At 45.2% G+C, this 26,381-nt stretch overlaps 1 protein-coding gene across 1 annotated transcript in view; it reads left to right on the top strand.

The window, feature by feature from the left end:
• LOC126283469 (uncharacterized) overlaps positions 1 to 26,381 on the top strand; it is a 379,338-nt gene that overhangs the window by 83,327 nt on the left and 269,630 nt on the right. Inside the window, exon 2 of the mRNA XM_049982274.1 lies at positions 10,054 to 10,120. The gene's annotated coding sequence lies outside the window, so the exon portion shown is untranslated. The remainder of the gene's footprint in view (positions 1 to 10,053; positions 10,121 to 26,381) is intronic.

Below are 26,381 nucleotides of genomic sequence, written 5' to 3'. Positions count from 1 at the left end.
CCCGGTAAGGAAGCAGGCGTGGGCGTCCGTGAGTCAGGCCCCGTCTGGGGCACCACCCACGCCCGCGCTGCCTTCGTTTCCCACGGCCGCGCCCTCTCCGGGCCTCAAACTCTCCGACTGCTGCTCTTATTTCTCACAGTCAGCGCGCGCGCGCTGAGCCACATATGGAACAGTGAGAGGCACGGCTCAGTGCTTAAGACGTTAACGTTGTCTAGGAAGAACATTGACAGAGAGCCCCAACATACACTACTGGCCATTAAAACTGCTGCACCACGAAGATGACGTGCTACAGACGCGAAATTTAACCGACAGGAAGAAGATGCTGTGATATACAAATGATTAGCTTTTCAGAGCATTCATACAAGGTTGGTGCCGATGGCGACACCTACAACGTGCTGACATGAGGAAGGTTTCCAACCGATTTCTCATACACAAACAGCAGTTGACCGGCGTTGCCTGGTGAAACATTGTTGTGATGCCTCGTGTAAGGAGGAGAAATGCGTACCATCACGTTTCCGATTTTGATAAAGGTCGGGTTGTAGCCTATCGCGATTGCGGTTTATCGTATCAAGACATTTCTGCTTGCGTTGGTCGAGATCCAATGAGTGTTAGCAGAAAATGGAATCGGTGGGTTCAGGAGGGTAATACGGAACACCGTGCTGGATCCCAACAGCCTCGTATCAGTAGCAGTCGAGATGACAGGCATCTTATCCGCATGGCTGTAAACGATCGTGCATCCACGTCTCGATCCCTGAGTCGACAGTTGGGGACGTTTGCAAGACAACTACCATCTGCATGAACAGTTGGACGGCGTTTGCAGCAGCATGGACTATCAGCTCGGAGACCATGGCTGCAGTTACCCTTCACGCGGCAGCACAGACAGGAGTGTCTGCGATGGTATACTCAACGACGAACCTGGGTGCACGAATGACCAAACATTTTTTCGGATGAATCCAGATTCTGTTTACAGCATCATGATGGTCGCATCCGTGTTTGGCGACATCGCGGTGAAAGCATATTGGAAGCGTGTATTAGTCATAGCCATACTGGCGTATTACCCGGCGCGATGGTATGGGGTGCCATTGGTTACACGTCTCGGTCACCTCTTGTTCGCATTGACTGCACTTTGAACAGTGGATGTTACATTTCAGATGTGTTACGACCCGTGGCTCTACCCTTCATTCGATCCCTGTGAAACCCTACATTTCAGCAAGATAATGCACGACCGCATGTTGCAGGTCCTGTACGGTCCTTTCTGGGTACAGAAAATGTTCGACTGCTGCCCTGGCCAGCTGCATTTGTTCTTGGTGTAGCAATTTTAATGGCCAGTTGTATACTATTGATACACAGCGAAGCACCAAATAAACTGATGTTTGAATGGTTATTCAAATACAGAGATATGGAAACAGGAAGAATACCGCGCTCCGGTCGGCAACGTCTATATAAGACAAAAAGTGCCTGGCGCAATTGTTAGATCGGTTACTGTTTCTACAATGGCAAGTTATCAAGATTTAAGTGAGACTGAACCTCTTATTATAGTCGGCGCACGAGCGATGGGACACAGCATATCCGAGGTAGCGATGAAATGATGATTTTCCCGTACGACCAATTCACGAGTGTACCGTGAATATCAGGAATCTGGTAATACATATAATCTCCGAGATCGCTGGTCCGGAAAACGATCGAGCGAGATCGGGACCAAGTACTACTGAAGAGAATCCCTTCCGCAACTTGGAGCAGATTTCAATGCTGGGCCATCAACAAGTTTCAGTCTGCGAACCACTCAACGAAACATCACTGATACGGGCTTTCGGAGCCGAAGGCCCACTCGTGTATCCTTGATCACTGCACAACACAAAGCTTTACGGTTCGCCTGGACCCGTCAACATCGACATTGGACTGTTGATTAATGGAAACATGTTGCCTGGTCGGACGAGTCTCGTTTCAAATTGTATCGAGGGGATGGACGTGTACGGGTATGGAGACAACCTCGTGAATCCATGGACCCGCATGTCAGCAGTGGACTGTTCACGCTGGTAGAAGCTCTGTAATGGTGTGGGGCGTGTCCAGCTGGAGTGATATGGAACCCCCGTTACGTCTAGATAAGACTCTTACTAGTGAAACGTTCGTAACCATCCTGCCCGAACACCTGCATTCGTCCATGTCTATTGCGGATTCCGACGATTTGTGCAATTCCAGCAGGACAACGCGACACCCCACACGTCAAGAATTGCTACAGAGTGGCTCCCGAAACACTTTTATGAGTTTAAACTTTTCCGCTGGCCACCAAACTTCCCAGACATGAACATTATTGAGTATAGCCGAGGTGCCTTGCAACGTCCTCTTCAGAAGAGATCTTCCTCGTCGTACTCTTACGGATTTATGGACAGCCCTGCAGGATCCATGGTGTCAATTCCCTCTAGCACTACTTCAGACGTTAGTCAAGTCCATGTCACATCGTGTTGCGACGCTTCTGCGAGTTCGCGGGGGTTCTACACGATATTAGACAGGCGTACCAACTTCTTTGGCTCTTCAGTACATAACATGTTCGTATTAGGGACGGATGCAGAAGGATATCGGTATTGTCCTTTTCGAAGTAACCGTCCTGCCGTTTTTGGAAACCATGGATGAAATTCGGGGCACGGGGGATTTTAAATTGGCATGATACCCATGGGGATATATATATACAATTTTTAATCTTTATTACTTAATTGTCATAATTTCTTTGCATGTTTTAAATTGATTTAGGTAGGTCGGAGGTTATAACTTTTTTTTTGATTACAGGGGAAGATATCAAGGTTTACCAAAGGACGATTCTGTATGGAATAAATTTTAAATCCGAAATTTGTAATCAGGTACAGAAGATTGAGATGTAAAACCATTTATACATCACTTGTATGTAGAAAACTGATAAATAAATTTCAAAGTTAACCAAGCCTGGGTGGAAAATAAAAGAAAAATGATGAAAATGTGACTAAGTGTCTTCACTGATGTGCGACAAACCTGGACCTTTACATTATCTCCTAGATAAGAAGAAGTTCTGAGCCACGATTACATTCACGTAGGAAGTTGAGTATTAAAATTTTTTCTCGTTACATCGTCCAATTTAGAACTGTTTTGTAACATTGCTGGTTCCCGTACTACATGTTAAGCATTTTCATAGCTATGTGACTGTCTAAAAATGCAATTACCTATCATAAAATTTCGTAACAATGACTTCTAAATCTGTCATGGAGAGCAGCAGTGTTTCTGTGGATGCATGCCTTAAGAGCTATGGGCAGTTCTTCATCTTCGATATTGAGAAATACATCTTTTCTACTGCAAGATCTTTGGTTTCCATGCTTTTGGTGGAGGTATCATGGACCAATAGAAGGAAAAAATGTCCGGTAAATGTGGCCTCAAAAATGCTCACCTCAGGAGCTATTGGCGTTTGGTCATTGTTACTGTTAATACGTCTCTTCTATTGAACAAGTGTTTATATCTCTTAAGGTATGCATTTTAGAGCCCATGTTTATTTGGCACATTTTTTGTTGTTTTGGTCCATATTGCCACCTCTGAAAGTCGCCTACCCCTAGAGTCTCAGCAACAACAATACGGTACATGTATCCCACTATCAGTGGTATCAGAACGATTTTCGGTTATAACTTTTTACTCGATCGTTTATGGACAGGATCCATTACCTCACATCACACATTTACCATTCTCCATCACTTTTCAAAGTTTTTAACATCATGATGGAATTACCCTATGTACGGGAACTGGCAACTGACGTCGAGGTAAGCTTGTAGTTTTAAAGCGTAAGCTAAATGCCCCGAGTCTTGTGAAATCAAATGAAATTTCTTGAAATGCCTTGTATTATGTAGATGTAACTTTTTATTCCTAGCGCAGGCTCACAAAGCCATGAAGCTACGTTTCAGCGCGAACGTTTCGAGAAAGCATCAGGCACTCAAAATTTTGTGTTCCAGTTAGGACAGAATACAGATATGATCGCTTTTAAATGGCCCAGAGCGAAAATTACTCCACTTGGTGAGTACAGTATACAGATACAATCATTTTTAAATGGCCCAGCGCGGAAATTACTCCACCTGGTAATCGCGTGTCTTGTATAACGAGTGGAACAAACCCGTCCACTTAGCGCAGAGGTTCAAATATTTGCGAACAAGTTTGCGAGGTACTCTGGTGTAAATAACGTGACCTTCACAGTATCTTAGGAGAAAATTCAGTTGCCACCGTATCCCTTCTGGCAGCTGGGAAATGGCAGTTGTACCCCGTGTATTTCAAAAATAGCTTTAGCTCCAGTTGTGGAATAATTACGTGTAATAGATCTAGGCAAAAATAAGAGCGCGATTCTCATACATAATTTACATTTGTATCAAGTGTAGAAAAACATTTTGCAATCTTAAGTGCCGTGACCATTCCCTTTGACCGTAGTATTTCCCAGTTTTCGTCACAAATTCAAATGGCTCTGAGCACTATGGGACTTAACATCTGAGGTCATCCGTCCCCTAGAACTTAGAACAACTAAAACCTAATTAACCTAAGGACATCACACACATCCATGCCCGAGGCAGGATTCGAACCTGCGACCGTAGCGGTCGCGTGGTTCCAGACTGAAGCGCCTAGAACCGCTCGGCCACACCGGCCGGCTTTTCGTCACAATTTTCTTTGTATAGATAAGCGGTTTCAGTATCTGTAGTCACCTCATAAAGTAACAAAGTTACCTCTTTTTCTGCTTCCATTTAATTGTTTCTTATTAATATTTTCGGAAATACCTTCTGTTTTCATTTTCGTCTTATAACTCTGATGACAGCTGTAAAGCGGGAACGTGTTATCTATTCAAACGAAATTAAATGTGACGTAGACTTTGAATTCTATGGCTTATAATGTGCGGTGCTCAAGTTTGTGCAGCGTTTGGTTGCAAAGATATGTGAAAGGAAGCAATATTTCTTTTAAGAAGTGAAGATTTTAAAACATTGAAAACACACTCTTCTGGATTACGATAGTGAATTTAGAGACTGAAGCTTAGGTCTGATATTATCAAGCAGATGAGAATGGTCTCTATTTGAGTGTATTTATTTATGTGTAAATAGTACCAATGAAAGATGAGACACATTCTGCATCTACCTCAAAAATACGTTGGTTCTCAGATTTTCAAGTCGATGAATGACGAAGATCTTGAGACTAACGCAGCGCAGGAGTTTCCTCCATAACTGACGTTTCATAATCTATGAAGCTTCTTATATTTATGTTATTTCGATATCTCTACTGAATGAAGCGAAGACCATAAAACGTAAACCCTTATTTTGCGTAAAAACCGGAAATTGTGTAAGGCAATGCATGTTATTTCTTATTTTAAAAAAATGGCTCTAAGCACTATGGTACCAAACATCTGAGGTCATCAGTGCTCTAGACTTAGAACTACTTAAACCTAACTAACCTAAGGACATCACACACGTCCATGTCCGAGGCATGATTCGAACCTGTGGCCGCAGCAGGCGCGTGGTTCCGGACTGAAGCGCCTAGAACCACTCGGCCAAAACGGCCGACGTCTTCTAAATGCACAATAAAACACACGAAACATATTGTTGAGCAACCGTCAGAATAATAAGTGCTTCCTGTCACGCTGATGTTTTGTTGTGTCCAGAAAGCGGCGTACTAAATGGCTTTCAGCGAACAAATACAGAAATTCACTTAAGAACTGTAATTCCGTTGGTTGTGTAAAGGATAAATTCTCAGTAAAAGGTTTCAAAATTTTACCCTTTCAGCTGGTCAAATGTAAAAAAGATAACCATGGGATTAATACGGAGAATTTAGGTGAAATTAGATTAATTGTAACTCTACATGTGCAAAAGTAATACAAGAAGTCGCTGAACTGATAACGTCAATGCTTGATTTGAGTCATAAATAAGAAAAACTGTAAATGTCAGCTTCACATCGCATGACGAAAAGACAATTTTTCGATCTCCGTCACGTGATGTACCTTTTGGTTTCAAATGTCAGCATGGGGAAGGTTGGGGCGAGAGCAGTCTGTACATATTATCTATGTCTCTGTCTGCCTCAGCAGAGTAACGGTAGCGTTTCCGCCGACCGCGCAGGGGGCCGGGTTTCGATTCCCGGCGGGAGACTGGGTGTTGTCTGTCCTTTTCATCATTCATCATTGCCCCGCAAGTCGCCGAAGTGGCGTCAACTAAAAAGGACTTGCAATACGGCGGCCGAAATCCCACGAATGGGGCCTCCCGACCTATAATGCCATACGATCATATCCATTTCCATCTATGTCTTTGACTGATAAAATGAAGAAGTGCTACGCCATTTTCTTTCGTCCAATCTAGCGGCGAAGTGCACTACTGTAAGGAGACGATTTCAGTGTATATGCAGATGATAAACGGGTATTCATTGGGCAAATATATTATACTAGAACTGACACATGTTTACATTTTTACACAATTTGGGTGCATAGATCCTGAGAAATCAATACCCAGAACAACCACCTCTGGCCGTAGTAACGGCCCTGATATGCCTGGGCATTGAGTGAAACAGAGCTTGGATGGAGTTACAGGTACAGCTGCCCATTCAGCTTCAACACGATACCACAGTTCATCAAGAGTATTGACTGGCGTATTGTGATGAGCCAGTTGCTCGGCCACCATTGACCAGACATTTACAGTTCGTCAGAGATGTGGAGAATGTGCTGGCCAGGAAAAAAGTCGAACATTTCCTGTGTCCAGAAAGGTCCGTACAGGTCCTGCAACATGTGGTCGTGCATTATCCTGCTGAAATGTAGGGTTTCGCAGGGATCGAATGAATGGTACAGCCACGGGTGGTAACACATCTGAAATGTAACGTCCACTGTTCAAAGTGCCGTCAATGCGAACAAGAGGTGACCGAGACGTGTAACCAATGGCACCCCATACCATCACGCCGGGTGATACGCCAGTATGGCGATGACGAATACACGCTTCCAATTTGCGTAAACCGCGATGTCACCAAACACGAATGCGACCATCATGATGCTGTAAACAGAATCTGGATTCGTCCGAAAAAATGACGTTTTGCCATTCGTGCACCCAGGTTCGTCGTTGAGTACACCGTCGCAGGCGTTCCTGTCTGTGATGCAGCGTCAAGGGTAACCGCAGCCATGGTCTCCGAGCTGATAGTCCATGCTGCTGCAAACGTGGTCTAACTGTTCGTGCAGATGGTAGTTGTCTTGCAAACGTCCCCATCTGTTGACTCAGGGATAGAGACGTGGCTGCACGATCCGCTACAGCCATGAGGATAAGATGTCTGTCATCTCGACTGCTAGTGATACGAGGCCGTTGGGATGCAGCACGGCGTTCCGTATTACCCTCCTGAACCCACCGATTGCATATTCTGTTAAGAGTCATTGGATCTCGACCAACGCGAGCAGCAATGGCGATACGATAAACCGAAATCGCAATAGGCTACAATCCGACCTTTATCAAAGTCGGAAACGTGATAGTAGGCATTTCTCCTCCATACCCGAGGCATCACAAGAACCAGGCAACGCCGTTCAACTGCTGTTTGTGTATGAGAAATCGGTTGTCAGCACGTTGTAGGCGTCGCCACCGACGCCATCCTTGTGTGAATGCTCTGAAAAGCTAATCATTTGCATATCACAGCATCTTCTTCCTGTCGATTATATTTCGCGTCTGTAGCACGTCACCTACGTGGTGTAGCAATTTTAATGGCCAGTAGTGTACATGTGAGGCAGCACAATGTTCTTTAGCGGCAATATACCGCAGCATACTGAAGAGTAGATCAGGATGACTGTATCGCTGTAATGATCAATTAATGTTTACACCGTCTGCAGTAAGGTATTTTATGGCTACGCGTGCTTTATTTTCCAGTGCTAGGAAGTCGCGTCACGGAGCGCTTGTTGGAGGGTCAGCGGCTGCGCACTGCAAACAGATCGTGGTGCGTGGGGGAGGGTTCGCGGCACGCCTGATAAGCGACTGACGGATGCCGGCACGCCTGCGCCGCCACGCGCACGCACAAAAACCACGCATCGCGACGCAGTGCGTGCTCCGCCGTACAACCGGCTGCTAAGCAGTCCCCCCCCTCCATCTTGCGAACGACTTCTCGCTTTATCACCGCTAGTATTTACACTGTGGGGAAGGCTGCTCTGTGTGTGTGTGTGTGTGTGTGTGTGTGTGTGTGTGTGTGTGTGTGTGTGTGTGTGAGTGAGATATACTGGGGGGGGGGGGGGGGGGTGGAGGTATGCGTCAGTTATGAGCGTTTAAGAACGAGATCATGAACACGACAGCCTGCAACCCGACTGGACGGCTACGGGACGATAAGCGTTGACGTATCACGACATACGCGTGCATTATCTAAGTCGGGCACCTCAAAGAGAATGTGTCGTTCCTTAACATACCTCTGGTTCCCGCTCTGGAAAGATCGATCGACAATGAACACGAACAGTCTGTCACGTCATCGTTTATGCTGTGCACTTTGCCAGCTGCTGAATGTGAGTTTGTAAGGGACAGTCTGTAGAAAAAGCCAGAATAACCACTTTCTGCAGCGTGGACAGCTGCGAGACGTGCATGAAGAGAGTCAATGAGGTTCTGGAAGGTAGGGACAGGGATGTGGAGCTATGCCAACTCCTGTATCGTGGCCAGCTGCGCTAGGTATCTCGAATGAAGATTTTGTATTGTATTGTATTGTATGTTAACCGGGGACCTAGAAACGACGAAGAGGCTCCGTCCCCGCCGCAGCCGCAGTGGTCCATGACCCCACGACGACTGCCGCAGTCCACTTCACCGCTCCGCCACCCCACACCGAACCCAGAGTTATTGTGCAATTCGGCTCCGGTGGACCCCCCAGAGAACGTCTCACACCAGACGGGTGTGGCTGGCTCTGAGCACTATGGGACTTAACATCTGTGGTCACCAGTCCCCTAGAACTTAGAACTACTTAAACCTAACTAATCTAAGGACATCACACACATCCATGCCCGAGGCAGGATTCGAACCTGCGACCGTAGGAGTCGCGCGCTTCCGGACTGAGCGACTAGAACCGCTAGACCACCGCGGCCGGCTCCAGACGAGTGTAACCCCCATGTTTGCGTGGTAGAGTAATGGTGGTGTACGCGTACGTGGAGAACTTGTTTGTGCAGCAATCGCCGACATAGTGTAACTGAGGCGCAATAAGGGGAACCAGCCCGCATTCGCCGTGGCAGATGGAAAACCACCTAAAAACCATCCACAGACTGGCCGGTTCACCGGACCTCGACACAAATCTGCCGGGCTGATTCGTGCCGGGGACCAGGGCGCTCCTTCCCGCCCGGAAAGCCGTGCGTTAGACTGCACGGCCAACCGAGCAGGCTTCTATTGAAGATGGTCTCGATTGAGTTTAAATCCGGAGAATTTGGTGAAAGGAGAAAACGGTAAACTAGGAATGTAGTCTTGCGTATCAAAAACTGCGATCTGTAATACTTTTATGAAGAGCCGAAGCGAAAGGACATTCTTGACGAAGCGTCACACTGTGGAACGTCAGAATGTGAACTTCCATTTGCTCCAGAAATGTTTTAAAAATATACAACTTACTTGTAAACTTGTGTGTTCGGATGTGATTCCTCGAATGAGCCGGAAATAAAATGATTCTATGCAGGTATGTTCCACAACGAATAATTGTTAATGAGCTGTAGTCGTGTCACAAAACGAGATACCACTGCGCCGGCCGCTGTGCCCGAGCGGTTCTAGGCGCTTCAGTCCGGAACCGCGCTGCTGCTGCGGTCGCAGTTTCGAATACTGCTTCGGGCACGGATGTGTGTGATGTCCTTAGGTTTGTTAGGTTTAAGTAGTTCAAAGTATAGGGGACTGATGACCTCAGATGTTAACTCCCATAGTGCTCAGTGCCATTTGAACCATTTTATTTTTTATATACCACTGTAGCATCATGAACGTATTTGCGACGCACTTCTCTCCGCACCCGTCAACCCTTTGTATGTGCTTAGTGTTTTAACATTGTCTGTTGTGTTTTAAAATAGGAGTATTGCCATCTCTATAACAACAAAATATTTTCACTTTACAGGCGGTTACCGGGAAACTACGTGAAGCATCCACAGACCGAGCCGGCTGAGTACCTGATCGTTAACTGCGTAAGTCACGAAGGTTGTTATTGATCCCCGAGAAGGGCACTAGTATTGCTTCGGGAGATTTTGTGCATTGTAAAAACTTGTGCTCTCTAATTTTTCTATTAACAAAAATGGTTATTATAATGTTTGATGCGATCTTGCTGAGATGTTTAGGGTGTATGTCGATTTTAATTAGTCAGTCGAAAGTTGGCAATGTTATTTTCTGTTTAGTTCAATATTTCGTACAATAATTTCGACGAGGGATTTTTTTATATTTTCGCCTGTTCCGAAGTTAGCAGAGGGATTGTGGGATATTTTCATTGGGAGAGCATATTTACGAAAAGAGTATTGTTACGCGAAGGCAAGGTTTTACTATTGTGAAATTTTCAGAAGAGTTTACTCATACACATTATTTGGAAATCTGAGGAAGTAACTTAATTTCATTGACGGCAGCATATGTGAAAGAAGTTAATTACTGTTGTCTTCCCCCCGCGCCGGCCGGAGTGGCCGTGCGGTTCTAGGCGCCACAGTCTGGAACTGCGAGACCGCTACGGTCGCAGGTTCGAATCCTGCCTCGGGCATGGATGTGTGTGATGTCCTTAGGTTAGTTAGGTTTAAGTAGTTCTATGTTCTAGGTGACTGATGACCTAAGAAGTTAAGTCCCATAGTGCTCAGAGCCAGCCGTCTTCCCTCCGAATATCTCACAATCTTCTCCCTCTCGTATTGAAAAAAACCAACTCGCAGTTGTATTTAAAAAATCAATTTAGAAAACATATTATACTGTCCAGTCGCATTAATGTGACCAACTGTCAAAAGCTTTTGAAGTGCAGACCCCGCGAGAGAGCGCAACAAGAGAGTCAGTGAGGTTCTGGAAGGTACTCCCAGGTATGTGGAGCCTAACCAAACCTAGCTGTGCTAGGATTCGCGGTTAAACAGCTGGATCGAGGTGATCCCACAGAGTTGCCGGCCTCGGTGGTCTCGCGGTTCTAGGCGCGCAGTTCGGAACCGCGCGACTGCTACGGTCGCAGGTTCGAATCCTGCCTCGGGCATGGATGTGTGTGATGTCCTTAGGTTAGTTAGGTTTAAGTAGTTCTAAGTTCTAGGGGACTAATGACCACAGCAGTTGAGTCCCATAGTGCTCAGAGCCATTTGAGCCCACAGATTCTCGATTGGGCTCAAATCCGGGGAGCTTGTTAGCCAAGGAAGTACGATAAATTCATCCTGGTGCTTGTCAAACATCGTACATACAAGTGAGAACTGTGTGACACGTTGCATTGTACTGCTGATAGAGGCCAGCGTGCCGAGGAAAAACAGATTGCTTGTAGGTGTGGACATGGTCCCTAAAGATAGACGCATACTTGGGTTGATCCGTTGTGCCTTTCAGAATGACGAGATCACCCAGTGGAAGCCACGAAAGCATTCCTCAGACCATAACGCTCCCTCCTCCTGTATGTACGTCTCCGATGATTGTCGCAGGACGTTTGCCATCTGTCCCGTGGAGAATAAAACGTAATTCGTCTGAGAAGCCCAACTGTCGCCACTTGATGAACGCCCAGTGGGGCCCTGTAGTGCACAGTCTGGTCTTCATCGCCGATGAACGGCAGTCAGTATGGGCGTCTGAACCAGGCGCCTCCTGTGGAAGCCCGTAAGTAGCAACGGTCGTTGAGGAGTCGCTGTTGGTAGTCCGTTGGTTTGTCTGGGTGGTCAGTTGCTCACCAGCTACACGTCTATTCACCCGTACACGTCTCTGCATCCGTCGTCCACGCCTTTCATCTGTGGCCCATGGTGCTTCACAGTTGCTTCGGTGCCTGTTTTGGATAGCCTCATTTTGCCACGCACGGTTGTACTTTAACTAGGGCGGCACGCAACTGTTTGCAACTTAAACGCTCCGGGAACGCACCCACCCCTGCCCCGAAAGGCAATGGTCATTCCTTTTTGGTCGGGAGATAAATCGCTGCTTGTTCGCACTACAACAACGATTGCACTGTTTTTCGGCTCCCCCCCCCCCCCCCCCCCCCCTTTCTGACAAGCTTTACAGCGGTAGTCACTATAACGTGACTGGGCCGTGTATATCGAAAGAGAGCATCGGGCATCAGTAACGACCAAGATGACTGTTAATGCCGTTCACGGTCCTTTGACTATTAAATGGCTCTGAGCACTTTGGGACTTAACGTCTGAGCTCATCAGTCCCCTAGAACTTAGAACTACTTAAACCTAACTAACCTAAGGACATCACACACATCCATGGCCGAGGCAGGATTCGAACCTGCGACCGCAGCGGCACGCGGGTCCAGACTGAAGCGCCTAGAACCGCTTGGCCATTACGGCCGGCCTTTGACTATTAGCTTTACTTTAAACTCACTATAACTGTTTATTTCCATACATACTGTATACGAAGTCGTATAGCAAATTTGTTAACAATTCTTTTTTCTTTTTTTTATTGCTTTGATGAAGTTTAAACAGAGCTATAGCTTTCTCTTGTGCCTGTTTCGTACTTTTTCGCGTATCGCTTGCAATCGCGCCACGCAAGTAAAACACAATTCAAAATGGCTCAAATGGCTCTGAGCACTATGGGACTTAACAGCTGTGGTCATCAGTCCCGTAGAACTTAGAACTACTTAAACCTAACTAACCTAAGGACATCACACACATCCATGCCCGAGGCAGGATTCGAACCTGCGACCGTAGCAGTCGCGCGGTTCCGGACTGCGCGCCTAGAACCGCGAGACCACCGCGGCCGGCTCAAATACAATCTGATTCTTGAAGCAGATTCGTTTCTATTTCCAGCATTACGGTGTATAGATAAATTCTGAGCGAGTTCGAACGCGTGTAACGTTTCCCTAGCCCTAAATAAGATACTCATGTAGAGTGTCATTAACGCAAGGACATTTTAGCCAGGTTCCTTAAAAGTGGCAGTATAGCCGTACAGAATCGTGTAGTCAGACTGTTTCGTTCCGAGCGTTACTGGTTGGGATCGAGGCTACTGAGATAGGGAACCGCCGCAGAAATAACTGGCCTGTTTTTTTCGGAGCGTTCTGGGGTGTTCTGAGAACGCGAAACAGAGGCATGACATTGATCGCATTGCCCTTCTACTCGGAACGAAAGGTCAGACACAAGAGTGAAGGCCTATCTTGCACACCATTAACAGTCCACCAAGGCGTGAAATGGTGCTCTTAACCTTTAACCCAGTTCACCCGAGCGGCTGTCAGCAAGGAAAGCAATACGGCAGAGAGAGGCCAGAGGGCATTTGGGGGATGTCGGGAATGCGTGCGTCATCACCGTACAGACAGTCCTTCTTTCCTGGACTTGGCTTACCAATTTCTCACAGTCGATATTTCGTGTCCGATAACGTTCACTGATCCGACCGAAGAAAACAAATGCAGTTACCGCTCGGTTCATTTTTCGTTTTATTTGGCTTTATGACGGGTGGATTGCATATCCAGCACTTTTATACAGTTTGATGATGCCCCAAAAGGGTGAAACGCGTCATTGATATTAAATAATTTCTTAATTAAGACTGTCTTTTACGTCCGTCTTTTCCCGTATGTTTGCGGGACCTCGGCTGTTCAGTATAGTATGTTAAAATACATACCTTTCAGTCGTCTAAATTTTCAAATTACTTTGTTGAGCTACCAGTTTCGGCAATGTATTACGCCATCTTCACGCCCCCTAACCGACGTGTAGGAAGATCCCCACTCTGCTCCAGTCAAAATTGGGGTCAGCGTTGAGTTCAAGACTGTTTTTATTCTGAAATAAAACGAAACGACTTGAAATTCGCCGACTGTCATCCGAAATCTGTACGATTGCATTGACAGCGCAAGCATTGGCGTAGTAATTTGAAACGATCGGCCGTTTCAACCACTGTCATTTGTCGGCGGAATCCACTGATGTTGGTACAACTGCTACCGCATCCGAAGCCTTACCCGTAGCTCCACACTGACTCTCGTTTGAGTTAAACACCTCAGAGTCGTTAGTCTTCAACATTCCTCAGTAATACGTTAATTTCTGTTTTGAACACGCCAAACAAAAAGTCCCGCTTACTTTGGTACTCACCTCTACGCAATGTAGTGCCTTACTAAGGGTGATGGTTGAAGTAGACGTCCACTAAGGTGGACGAGGACTTTACGAATGCAGATAGACTGTGATTCATTGAGAGTGTTTTCGGTGGACGGGAGCTCTTTAAGTGCAAGTACGCCGTAAAGCAGTGAGCAGGTTGTTTCCAGTAAGACTGGGGGAAAATTTGACTGGACACAGTTTTCATTTCCCCCCTATATACACCTACTTTTGATGAAATACTGTGTATAATTCAGTGAAATGCTTCTATGTGTGAGAGTCCATCAAATGAAAACCGAATACCCGCCAGAAACGAGACTATGGAATGGGTTAAAATGGCTCTGAGCACTATGCGACTTAACTTCTGAGGTCATCAGTCGCCTAGATCTTAGAACTAATTAAACCTTCTAACCTAAGGACATGACACACATCCATTCCCGAGGCAGGATTCTAACCTGCTCGGCTCCAGACTGTAGCGCCTAGAACCGCACGGCCAGTCCGGCCGGCTATGGAATGGGTCCATTCAAAAGCAATCATCACACGCATACGACATTTATCCGACTGCGAGACGAGAAGAGCAATACCTGTTTCGTAGGACGATGTCGGCCGCTGGCTCATCAACAGTCGCACCCATTCTTACAGGCCGACTGGGGTGGCCTAGCGGTTCTAGGCGCTACAGTCTGGAACCGCGTTCTGCTACGGTCGCAGGTTCGAATCCAGCCTCGGGCATGGATGTGTGTGGTGTTCTTAGGTTAGTGAGCTTTAAGTAGTTCTCACTTCTCGGGGACTGATGTCCTCAGAACTTAAGTCCCATACTGCTCAGAGCCATTTGAATAATTTGAACCAATTCTTGCACTTCCTCGTTCGACTGAAATCGACGTCCATGCATGTCTTTCTTCACGTCGCCAAACGTGTGAAAATCACACGGTAAGCGATCCAGGCTCTACGGAGGATGGTATGGTGTGGACCAACCAAATCGCTGAAGCGTAGGCTTCGTCCGATTGGTAGTATGGGGGCGGTTATCGTGCAACAAGATGATTCCGTCCGATAGCAATGCTCAGGTGTTTCGACTATATGGCACGGCACAGTGACTGTGACTCCACGCTCGTGAAACTCGACGAGCAGAGGGCTCCTGCTCTCGAAGAAGAAGATGATGATGTTTGGTTTGTGCGTCGCTCAACTGTGCGGTTATCAGCGCCCGTACAAAGTCCCAGTCTCTACACAATCCAAGTCAGCCACTTGCACGATGAAATGATGAGGACAACACAAACACCCAGTCCTCGGGCGGAGAAAATCGCCAACCCAGCCGGGAATCGAACCCGGGACCCCGTGATCCAGAGGCAGCCATGCTAGCCACTAGACCACGAGCTGCGGACGCTGTCGAAGGAGAAGGTCAGCTTGACCTTACGTGGCGCTGCCATTTCGAGACCGAAGGCAAAAGGCAAAGCTAGCAATGGAAACATCCCACATCTCCGCCGCCAAATAAATCCAAGGCAGTCGAAGAAGAAGATGATGATGATTGGTTTGACGTCGCTCAACTGTGCGGTTATCAGCGCCCGTACAAAGTCCCAGTCTCTACACAATCCAAGTCAGCCACTTGCACGATGAAATGATGAGGACAACACAAACACCCAGTCCTCGGGCGGAGAAAATCGCCAACCCAGCCGGGAATCGAACCCGGGACCCCGTGGTCCAGAGGCAGCCATGCTAGCCACTAGACCACGAGCTGCGGACGCTGTCGAAGAAGGTCATCTTGACCTTACGTGGCGCTACCATTTCGAGACCGAAGGTAAACGGCAAAGGTAGCAGTGGAAACATCCCACATCTCCGCCGCCAAATAAATCCAAAGCTGTTCAAACATGTTCCGGTAAGGTCACGATAACCATCTTCGTCGACTGCAGGAGCACTCTGTTCGTCGAGTACCTCGAGCGCGGAACCACAATCAATGCTGAGCGCTATGAGGACACTTTGCAGAGACTGTGCTTTGAAGTCAAAACGCCCTGGAATACTGTCTGACTGTCTAACGCCCGCCCCCTCATTCCAACTCGGAGCAAGGCTGCACTTTAGCGATTTCGTTGGGAAACACCGCAACATCCCCCGCGCAGGCCGGATATTTCATCGTATGATTTTCACATCTTTGGCGACCCGCAGAAAGACGTGCTTGGACAACGGTTTCCTTCTGGCGAGGAAGTGCAAGAGCGTTGTAGATCTGTCAGCGGCCATCCGCGTTCTACGAAACAGGTATTTATCGTCTCGTCTCCAAGTAGGATAAATGTCTTAACGCGTGTGGAGCTTACTTTTGAATGGAACCGTTGTGGTGGGTCTGACTGCCCGCCATACTTCCGTTAAGCACGAAAAGTAAGGAAGTGCAGTAGCCAGAAGACTGCATAGTAAACAATGAACCGCAGCTCCCAGGATTACCGGCGTCGTATTTTTTAAACTCGAGCCGCTCCCTCCAGAAATTTCCATACAATAAGGAACTCTTGTGTTTCGGACGACTTCTCTCTTTCATAGAGAGAAATTATCGTTAGCGATTTTCTTTCTTCTCCGTGCTGGTGTGCCCGGCAGGCTTGCAGACGGCGAGTCTGGGAGGACATTTGCACATAATGCGAAACGCCGCCGGCGTATCCTTGGGCAGCCCCTATGGGGGCGGTTCGATGCCAGCGGGCTGCCTGCATGTGTGCTGTGCTGCGGTGTGGCGACACACGACCTCAGCCCGGCTCCAGTGACAACGTCATTTCCCTGTCATTCTGTGTCACTTCGACTGCGCAGGATCCCATATATACGAGACGCGGATAAAGTAAAAAGCGTAAAAAAAGTGCATATTGCATGCCAGTCAGATCACGATAGGTTGCAGACCTTCCAGCGTCACTGCCTGGAAGGGGCTCCCGTGACAGATATTTGGTACTGTAGTGAATGTTCATGTTGTTGTTGTGTGGTCTTCAGTTCTGAGACTGGTTTGATGCAGCTCTCCATGCTACTCTCTTCTGTTCAAGCTTCTTCATCTCCCAGTACCTACTGCAACCTAGATTCTTCTGAATCTGTTTAGTGTAGTCATCTCTTGGTATCCCTCTACGATTTTTACGCTCCACGCTGCCCTCCAATACTAAATTTCTGATCCCTTGATGCCTCACAACATGTCCTACCAACCGATTTCTTCTAGTCAAGTTGTACCACTAACTCCTCTTCTCCCCAATTCTATTCAATACCTCCTCATTAGTTATGTGATTTACCCATCTAATCTTCAGCATTTTTCTGTAGCACCACATTTCGAAAGCTTCTATTCTCTTCTTGTCCAAGATATCAAGTATGAATGTTCAGAGACTACTGTATTAGTGAGATTAGCTACAGTGATGACCCAAAATATTTTGACCACCTGCTTAACAGCTTCTTCGTTCATCTTTGGAACGAAATATGTAACTGATACCGCGTATCAGGAATCCGACAGTTTCTTGGTAGGCTCTTTGAAGTATGTAGCATTAGGCATCTACGCACAGGTCATGTAATTCGCGTAAATAATGGGCCGCTGATTTGCGTTCGCGGTGATGGCGCCCGATAGCGACCCAGATGGGTTCCATAGGATTTCCATCAGGAGAATTTGTTCGCCGAGACATCATCGTCCATTGCGAGGTCACTATACTTCTCCTCAAACCACTGTAGCACGGTTCTGGCTCCAAGAGAAGCACAATTATACAGCTGAAAGATAACATCGCCGTCGAGGAAGACATCAAGCATGAAGGGATGCAGGTGGTTCGCAGCTGTCAGCATGTCTTCGATTTCTACCTCAGGTCCCACGCAAGAGCAGGAGAATGTCTCCCATAGCATGATACTGCTTCCACCAGCCTGCGTCCGTGGCGCGTTGCACGTTTCGAGCCGCCGTCCACCTCGATGATGGCGTTTTGTGGAGTCGGCCCTCGACCTAGTGAAGAAAAAAAGTAATTCCCCAGAAGAGCCGACACGTTTCCTTTGATTGACGGTCGAATCCGAATGGTCCTGTGACTACTTGAATCGTAATTGACGATGTCGTTGGGTCGAGATGCGAACACGTAGGGTCTGCTGCAGAACTCCATGTTCAACAATGTACGATGAACAAACACTTGTGCTCTTTCGGGAGAGGTGCTACAGATCACCATCAATCTCACTTCACACAGCAGACAAGCCACCGAACCCCGCGCTCTGTGAAGAATCGTGGGCGTCCAACCATTTAGCTCCTAGTGGTAGTTTCACTGCCCTTCTATCTCTTTCAGTAAATGCTCACGACAGTAGCACGTGAACATTCGACCAGATTCGCCGTTTGCGAGATACTCGTATACAGGTTGTGCACAATAATAATCTGTCCTTTGTGAAAGCCACTTATCTCAATGGATTTCCCCATTTGCAGCCCGTATCTTCGCTAGGGTGATCCCCTATCCGTGTCTGCCCCGCTTACATACTTTTGTTACAGCGTCACGTGCTCGTATTGCAACCAGGCGGCATCCAACGTTGTGATGGGCAGTGGTCTTAATGTTTTCGCTTATCGTTGTATACTGTTCGTCCCATAGAAACATAGTAAGGAGATCCTCAAGGATGACGTAAAACGAAAACAAAAATTCTGCCTGTTTGCATATCTCTGTATTTGAATATGCCTATACCTGTTTTCTGGTGCTTCAGTGTATCTGAACATTTACAGCGAACTGCGAACTGCCAGTCTTTACACCATTAACTGGATATTTGTGCAACTTTTTCAGATAGTACTGTAAAATATTTGTAAAATTGCGTAATATGCATCCTAAAGTTAGAGCGTCCGACTGTTCAATGAATCAGCCGGCCGCTGTGACCGAGCGGTTCTAGGCGCTTCAGTCCGGAACCACGCGGCTGCTTGGGCCGCAGGTTCGAATCCTGCCTCGGGAATGGATGTGTGTGATGTCCTTCGGTTACTTAGGTTTAAGTAGTTCTAAGTCTTGTTGACTGATGACCTCAGGGGTTAAGTCCAGTAGTGCTTAGAGCCATTTTAATCCTTCTTTATTTTTTTATTTTGATTTTATTAATTTACTTATTTATCTGTTTATTTATTTTTGTTCAATGAATCACACACGCAGGCCTAAAAGCCTCGCCATTTTCGACAAACACGTAGGCGTTCCTGGGGAGATACTTAGTCTTACGAGTTACTGTCACCTGTTCGGCAACTGCGCTACCCTGTGGAACACCTCCGGCGCCAGAGGGAGCCGTGGATGCTTCGGCGGCCCCGTTCTTCCGCGCCGATGCACTTTGCGGTTGGCGGGCGGCGAGGCGGGCTTGCTTTGCATAATTCGTCGGACACATCTTGTAGCCAACAAGTTAAACTGTAGGTTTTGTGTTTCCATGCAAAAAGAAAGGAGGAGAAGGTGATTGCATCCGAATTGAGGCTTCAGGGCCTTTTCGAAACTACCCGATCCCAGATTGGTGAGCTTTTGTTTTCCCTTCCCACTTTTTTTTCGTGGCTTGGGGCGCCAATACAACCCACTGGTCGAGTAGCTTCTTCCAGCTATCTGGAAGTTCAGAAAAGTCGTAAATTCCCTTGGGAATTGAATTTAATATGAAACACGGGGAAATCTCACGGAAACCTGAGAAGCTCTGCGTGAATTCTGTTCGTTAACGGAAATGAATGTACGTGCGCTTGGCAATGTGACACGTAGCTCTGATTTAGCTATACGCAAAAAAGTAAAGATGTATTTTTCATTTGAATAGTATAAATACGGATCTGTAGTTGAATGCGCGTGTTTTGTTGATCAGAAATGAATATTCAGGCTTCTGTTCTTTCTAACTAATTTCAGTATGTGACCTTGTTGCAGATTCATGGAACGAGACATTATGCATATTCTTCTGTATTGACTTTATACGACGTTTAACGAGCCTGAATTATAAAAGAATACAGATGTAATGCCTAATATTAGACCTCACTTTGAAAATGAAATTTATTATTATTGTTATCATTCGAATTTGCCCGGTTCAGGAAATGTTGACGTATGACATCATATTCTTTCCCTTTTTTTGGTTTCCCAATACTTCTTCATTCTTGCTTTCTGTTGTTCTTTCGTCATTCCATGTCCCTCCTCTCTTTTTGTGTTTTCTTCTGGAAAGCCTTGACTTTTCCCTGAATTCATGTGTGTTTTCTATGTCGTCTCTAGATCACTCTTAACTTCTACGAAACATGAAATTCGCTTTTTTAAATGTTTATCGAAGAAGATGAGTTTCTTTGTCAGCTTGTTGTTATACAGTCTTTCTAAGTGACCATAGAAAGTAATCCTCCACTTTCTCATTTTTTCTATCATATTCTCGGATTTTTCATACACCTCCTTGTTGCAAATCCCATTTTCATACTTTGGACCCAGAATTTTTCGGATTATTCTTCTTTCTTTCTTTCTTCTCCAAATTATTTTACAGTTTGGCTGTGCTTATGACCAGGCATTCTGAGACAAAAAGACAGCTACTTTTAATAACCACATTGTAATGCATCAATTTTGTATTGATAGATAAGGATTTTTATTGCATGTGTTCTTCGTTAAGTGTAATGCCCTCTTCATTTTCTGTCTCTATTTGTGTTAGCTGCTTTGTCCAGAGCATTTGGTGGGATTATTGCTCCCAAATATTTAAATTCTGAAACTTCTTCCCATATTTTGTTTGCACTGTTTTTCTAACGAAATTTGTAATCCAGATTTTCCTACTACCTCTTGGAGAATGTTTTATCTGTCTCGTTGCATTTTTAATTTATCTGCAGTAGCTGTTTAACCAAGTGTAAGGATTAATTATTATTTCTAGAACAAAAATAAGTTTCGTGTGTATCTTGTTTTCAGTCCTAAATGAATCTGTAGTGATGGCTAGTAAGTGGCACTGCACTGGAACGGAAAAAAAAGTTTGCGGCCATGAAAACCAACAAAATGCAACTGGCTCTCTTTGAGAAGAATTTTGAAATTTAACGTGGAAACATCTGGAAATATCAGGGAAATCTTTCGATGAAACAAAGTCGCTACACTGAAATTACTATCATTTCGTTACAGGTATTCTTATCTGTTGCCGAAATTCTAGTTCAGTAGCACATAATCTTAGCGATCTAGTCGTTGCGTAAGCGTTAAATAGCTTTCATTTAAAAATTATTGAAAAATTACAATAATTTAAAATGTGGCCGGCCGGAGTGGCCGAGCGGTTCTTGGCGCTACGGTCTGGAACCTCGCGACCGCTACGGTCTCAGGTTCGAATCCTGTCTCGGGCATGGATGTGTGTGTTGTCCTTAGGCCAGTTAGGTTTAAGTAGTTCTAAGTTGTAGGGGACTGATGACCTCAGGTGTTAAGTCCCATAGCGCTCAGAGCCACTTGAACCAATTTCAAACGTAACCTGAATTTCATATCGAGCGAGGTTGAAGAATAAGACACTTGCAGCCAGAGAGAGCAGGCGTCATTTCTCCTCTTGATATCGTTATTTAACATCGACAAAGAAGACGACTTAGTGAATACTGGGATTTTCGGAGAAACTATGCTAACTGTACTACTGTATGTGTAATAATAATACAACAAGTTGTACAGTTGTTCAAACTTACGCTCCATTTCAGCTATAAATGAGAAAAAAACTGCAACAGGCGGCCCCACTTTGCATAGTGGGCAGTGACCTATATGTTGGTTTCAAACTTCAACACAGCAGATAGGGGCGCGGGCTGTCTGTATGGCAGTCTAAGCTCCGGATGAGAGTTTTATGTTACGTGACGTGCCTCCAGCGCTAATAGCGGCTAAGCGATTTGTCATACGTGTAAGTCACACGCCTGTGATTGATCGCCGCCTCTAGCCTGGTAGAAGAGCAAGTGCACAGGCAACGGTGAGGGAGGAGGTTTCATGCCTCTGAAGGGCCACGCACGCGCAAAGGAATGTCAGGCACGCACCGCTCAGTCTTAGCCATCCAACCCCGACCTCCGAACTGGAGAGAAGACAAGGGTATCAGTGTAGCAGCGGCGGGAGGAGGCTATAGTTCTGCTGCCGCAGGGCTCTGCACGTAAGTTAATCAACTGTTTATCACTCTAAGAAACGCGCCTGTGTTTGCGATATTGGCTCAGCAACTAAATGCAGGTGAAATTGGCATTGGTATCTTAACGTGGTACTCAGTCTTTTCGGGCTAAAAGGCTTTCCATTAGACAACAAATGACTATCGTTTAAAAAAGTTTAGCGAATAGATTAACAGTTTTGACAATAACTTGTTGTGCGTTAGTCTTGTGAGCCAAAAAGGTGCATTATTATTTTATTTTTCAAAGCTGCATTTTGACAACTAGGGCCTGCCATCTGATATTGTTTATGCAGGTCAGAGTGCTCCACACAGCCCGCTCATCCGGTACTTAAAGGTCTGCATCGCTTTGTTACGCAGTGAGGCCGCGAGCACCGTTGCCTATCCAGCACCAATGATGTGAGACAGGGTTAAGTTCTTTTGTATGATCTTTTATTGTTTTAGCTGCCGTATATATACTTAGATTTAATGAAAATACGGGAAATTTGAAATAGGAAATTATAAACGTGTGTCCAATTTTAAGAAGATAGGAAAGATCAGAAATAGTTGTTCCTACAATTACATCACCCGTATGGGACAGATAACCTCGTCGTTTGGTCCCCTCCCCCAAATCAGCCAAGCAACACCACCCGTGCAAGAGGACTTGGTATTCTAACCCTTGTTAGTAATAGCTACATGAACATCACTCCTTGGCAAAACATGAATCGTTCCGCTTACGTGAGTCTGTTCTACTTTTATTACTATAATGTTATGAAGTTTGTTGTGTATATTAGTTCATATTAGGTTACAAAAAAAGATATTGGTTAAAAACAGTCTTGGTTGCAATTTTAGTTTTTTTTATTTTTCAACTACGCGTTTCGCCTTATTTAGGTATCTTCAGGTTGATCTTAATTTGGTATTTCTTACATCGCTCTTTTAGACAATGTAGCCAAAGGGCATCGACGAATACATCTGGCCAACATCGTCTTCGTTAAAAGCAGTAACAACTTTTTTACAAAGTTTAACGAAGGCGATGTTGGCCTGATGTATTCGACGATGCCGATTGGCTACACTGTATAAAGGATCGATCTAAGAAATACCAAATTAAGATCAACTTGAAGAGGCCTAAATAAGGCGAAACGCGTAGTTGAAAAATAAAAAAATAAAATTGCAACCAAGACTGTTTTTAACCAAGACTGTTAAGCACTGGTTTGCTGTATGCCACATATGGATTGGAAGAATTTCTACAAAACAACTACTACTTAAACTTTTGTAGACCTGTCTTCCTCAGTTGCGTGTAATATTATGGTATATTGATAATTTTTTACTTATGGGCCGTCTGACAGCAACTGAATAAAACACCATTTTAGTGCCATACGCGTTTCGCCTTGTTTTCTGCAAGGCTTCATCAGTGGCAGCTTGCGTGGACAATTTCTTACATATTACGCTCTTATTGCATTTTTGGTGTTGTTCTTCTTCTTATGAACACCAATTTGCGGTTTTTTCCACATTCCACAGCACTATGCACTGAACGCTTGTTTTAATGCCATTATGGCAATATCAATATACCGTAATACTACTTAAATGTACGTTAGTGGGTATACAAGTTTTACGTCATTTTGAACAGTATCCAGTTGCCACATAATGTAGCTTTTTTTGAGCGGTTTACGTCAATGCTCATGTTATTTTTTGTGTATATTATTGAGTATCTATAATGTGTCAGTGTTCTGTTTGCATACTACTCTTCAGCTGTATAGTATTCTTCAATTTTAAGCCTAACAAAGCGTTTAGGAAACCGAGATTCTGGAGCAACAGGGTTTAAATGCCCGTTCGGTCATCCACAGTTAGGTATTACGTGGTTTCAGGAAATAATTTAAGTCGAACAACCGCTGGTTACTTTGGACAGGACAAAGCTGATATTCTATCACATTCTTGTGCTATCCTCTCCCATCATCGTTCTCTTTTCGCAGATGAGATGTTTTTCCTTCCTTCGTTCTTAACTGAATTTCCGACTGGCACAGCTGTGAGGACAGTTAGTGAGTCGTAAGTGAATAACTCAATCGGTAACAGCACTGCTTCCCAAAAAAGCTTCCAGGTTTGAGACCCACTCCAGCACACAGTTCTGATCTACCAGGAAGTTTCCAAAAGCTGTGCATATTCCACTGCAGATTGAAAGATTCATTGCGAAATACGCACCAAATTCGGAGCTAGTAGTACCAGTTCCTTTCCCGAAAATTCTATACTGAGTAATTTCTGTCCTGCCATCCTAGTGATTTAACGGTCTTAATTTTTTTTCTGCAATATTTGCATTTCGAATGTATGATCCGACAATGTTAGCATAACACAGTAAACAGTACTAAGTGCCTGAAGCATCGGGATACTGCGATACAGTTACGAACCTTCGAAACTGTCTTTTGAGTGAAAGTTCTGTGGCTCCAAAGTAAGTGATACTGCCGGAAAGTCATATGCAGTTGAAGCGAGGTCATAGTTGATGCACGTGCACGGCGAGATGATCGAACGGTATTTTTCCCCGTATTGTTTAACTCGTTTAATCCCATAGGTTTTGTGGGGTAATGTGATCTCTTCCAATCGTGTGCTGATCACTGTATCTCTACTTATCGATACGCCGGGTAATTCGATCTCTTCCTGTCGTGTGCTCATCACTATATCTCTACTTATCGATGTAATGTCTGTATCATAGTCTTTACTAGTGTGTCTCATTGGCTGAATGACAGATTACAAATCAAAGGTGCACGGTTCAATCCCCCACCGGTGTTCGTTTTTTTCATTGACAGCTCCTTTCACTTGCCGATAACCATTACAAGTAAAAAATGCCGAATTACACAACGTTTCCGACTCTAGACGCATAAGTCAGATCAATAGTCGGAGGCGGAGGAATATAAGACTTGCCATCACAACGGGATCGCGTCCAGTAAGGCATTGTAGTGTTATATCAAACCTTCAAGTTGAGGGCAACTTCCCTTATTAAATCTTTTCAAAAATTCGTACGATTTTCATTTCTAAACTTTTTACTTCCAGTAACAGATTGTGCTGTTGCGTTCTGATAGTATACTGCTATCTTCAGGTGGCTGTCTGTCATTACTGCAGTATTTAATGTAGTACAAACTTCCGTCAGTTACGGTGGCACAAACTGCCACTGCGCTTGGCAAGCTTTCTCCAAGATTTTAATTTCTTGTCTGTACTCTGTAGTTCCACTTTATTTCATCCTCTCAATACCACATTACCGTTGTATTAGAATCAAATTTCTGTGCTTTTTACACCATTTTTAGGTATTCCAATATTATATTGCCCTACTATAGGCGGCTGTGAAGAAATGTTCAGCCATACTATATAAAACATTTATTACACAAGAATTTGCTTAATACTACAAATGGAAATCCTAAAAGGTCGTAGTGGACTAATTGCTTGCTGCATGTATTAAAAAAAATAGCACATGCAGCAACAGTAGCCACCGCCGTTTAAGTTTAATAATTGTACGGTTAACCTTTACAAATAACGATGTCACGGATTGGGAAGTGCTGCCCCAGCTGCTAAGTATTGTTAAATTCTATAAACAGTTCCAAACGAGAGGATGCTTATGTAAAGGCAAGAGCACAGGACGATCTTGTGCGTATATAGAGGCGTGCAAGAAGTCGATATAACCTTTATTCGTAATCTTAAAAAGTTACTACATCTTGGAGTGCTGATTATGACATTGTAGAAATTATCAAACAGGCAGTTTCACACGAATCTGCTACAGCTGTTGTAGGCCCTAGGCTGTAAATCACCATAATATATACTAATTTCGTACTTAAACGCAGCTGAAAGTGGGCATGGTAGAAGATTCTTGTAATCGCTTATGCATCAGTACGTCATCGTAATTTGCACCCACTTCAGGAACGCAAAGCGAAGGGGCTACCTAGAAGTCAATGTCTTCTGTAGCATTTCCAGTCGAAGTTTTATGGAAATTTCTTTCAGAAAACAAATATTACCATGTACGAGGTATAAGTTTCAGTATTGATTCCGTCCATTGCTATGGAACGTCATCTGACAAGATACTATTTAGCAGCTATTTCGTAGGAATGTGGTTTTTCCCCCTTAATGAACTGTAGCTGTGACGTAAAGAGGCACACGTTCCTTGTTGCGGCGGCCACATGTGGGTAATGCCTGCGTGAGTCAGGCTGCGGCTGGCTAGGCACTCCGGCCACTTCCAGCAGGTATCCAGGTCACTGGGCTGTCTGACCCACTC

The sequence above is a fragment of the Schistocerca gregaria genome, chromosome 1 (genome assembly GCF_023897955.1).
Source record: "Schistocerca gregaria isolate iqSchGreg1 chromosome 1, iqSchGreg1.2, whole genome shotgun sequence".
Lineage (NCBI taxonomy): Eukaryota > Metazoa > Arthropoda > Insecta > Orthoptera > Acrididae > Schistocerca > Schistocerca gregaria.
The sequence above is the reverse complement of the archived record's forward strand: the minus strand, read 5'-3'. Positions and strand labels throughout refer to the sequence as shown.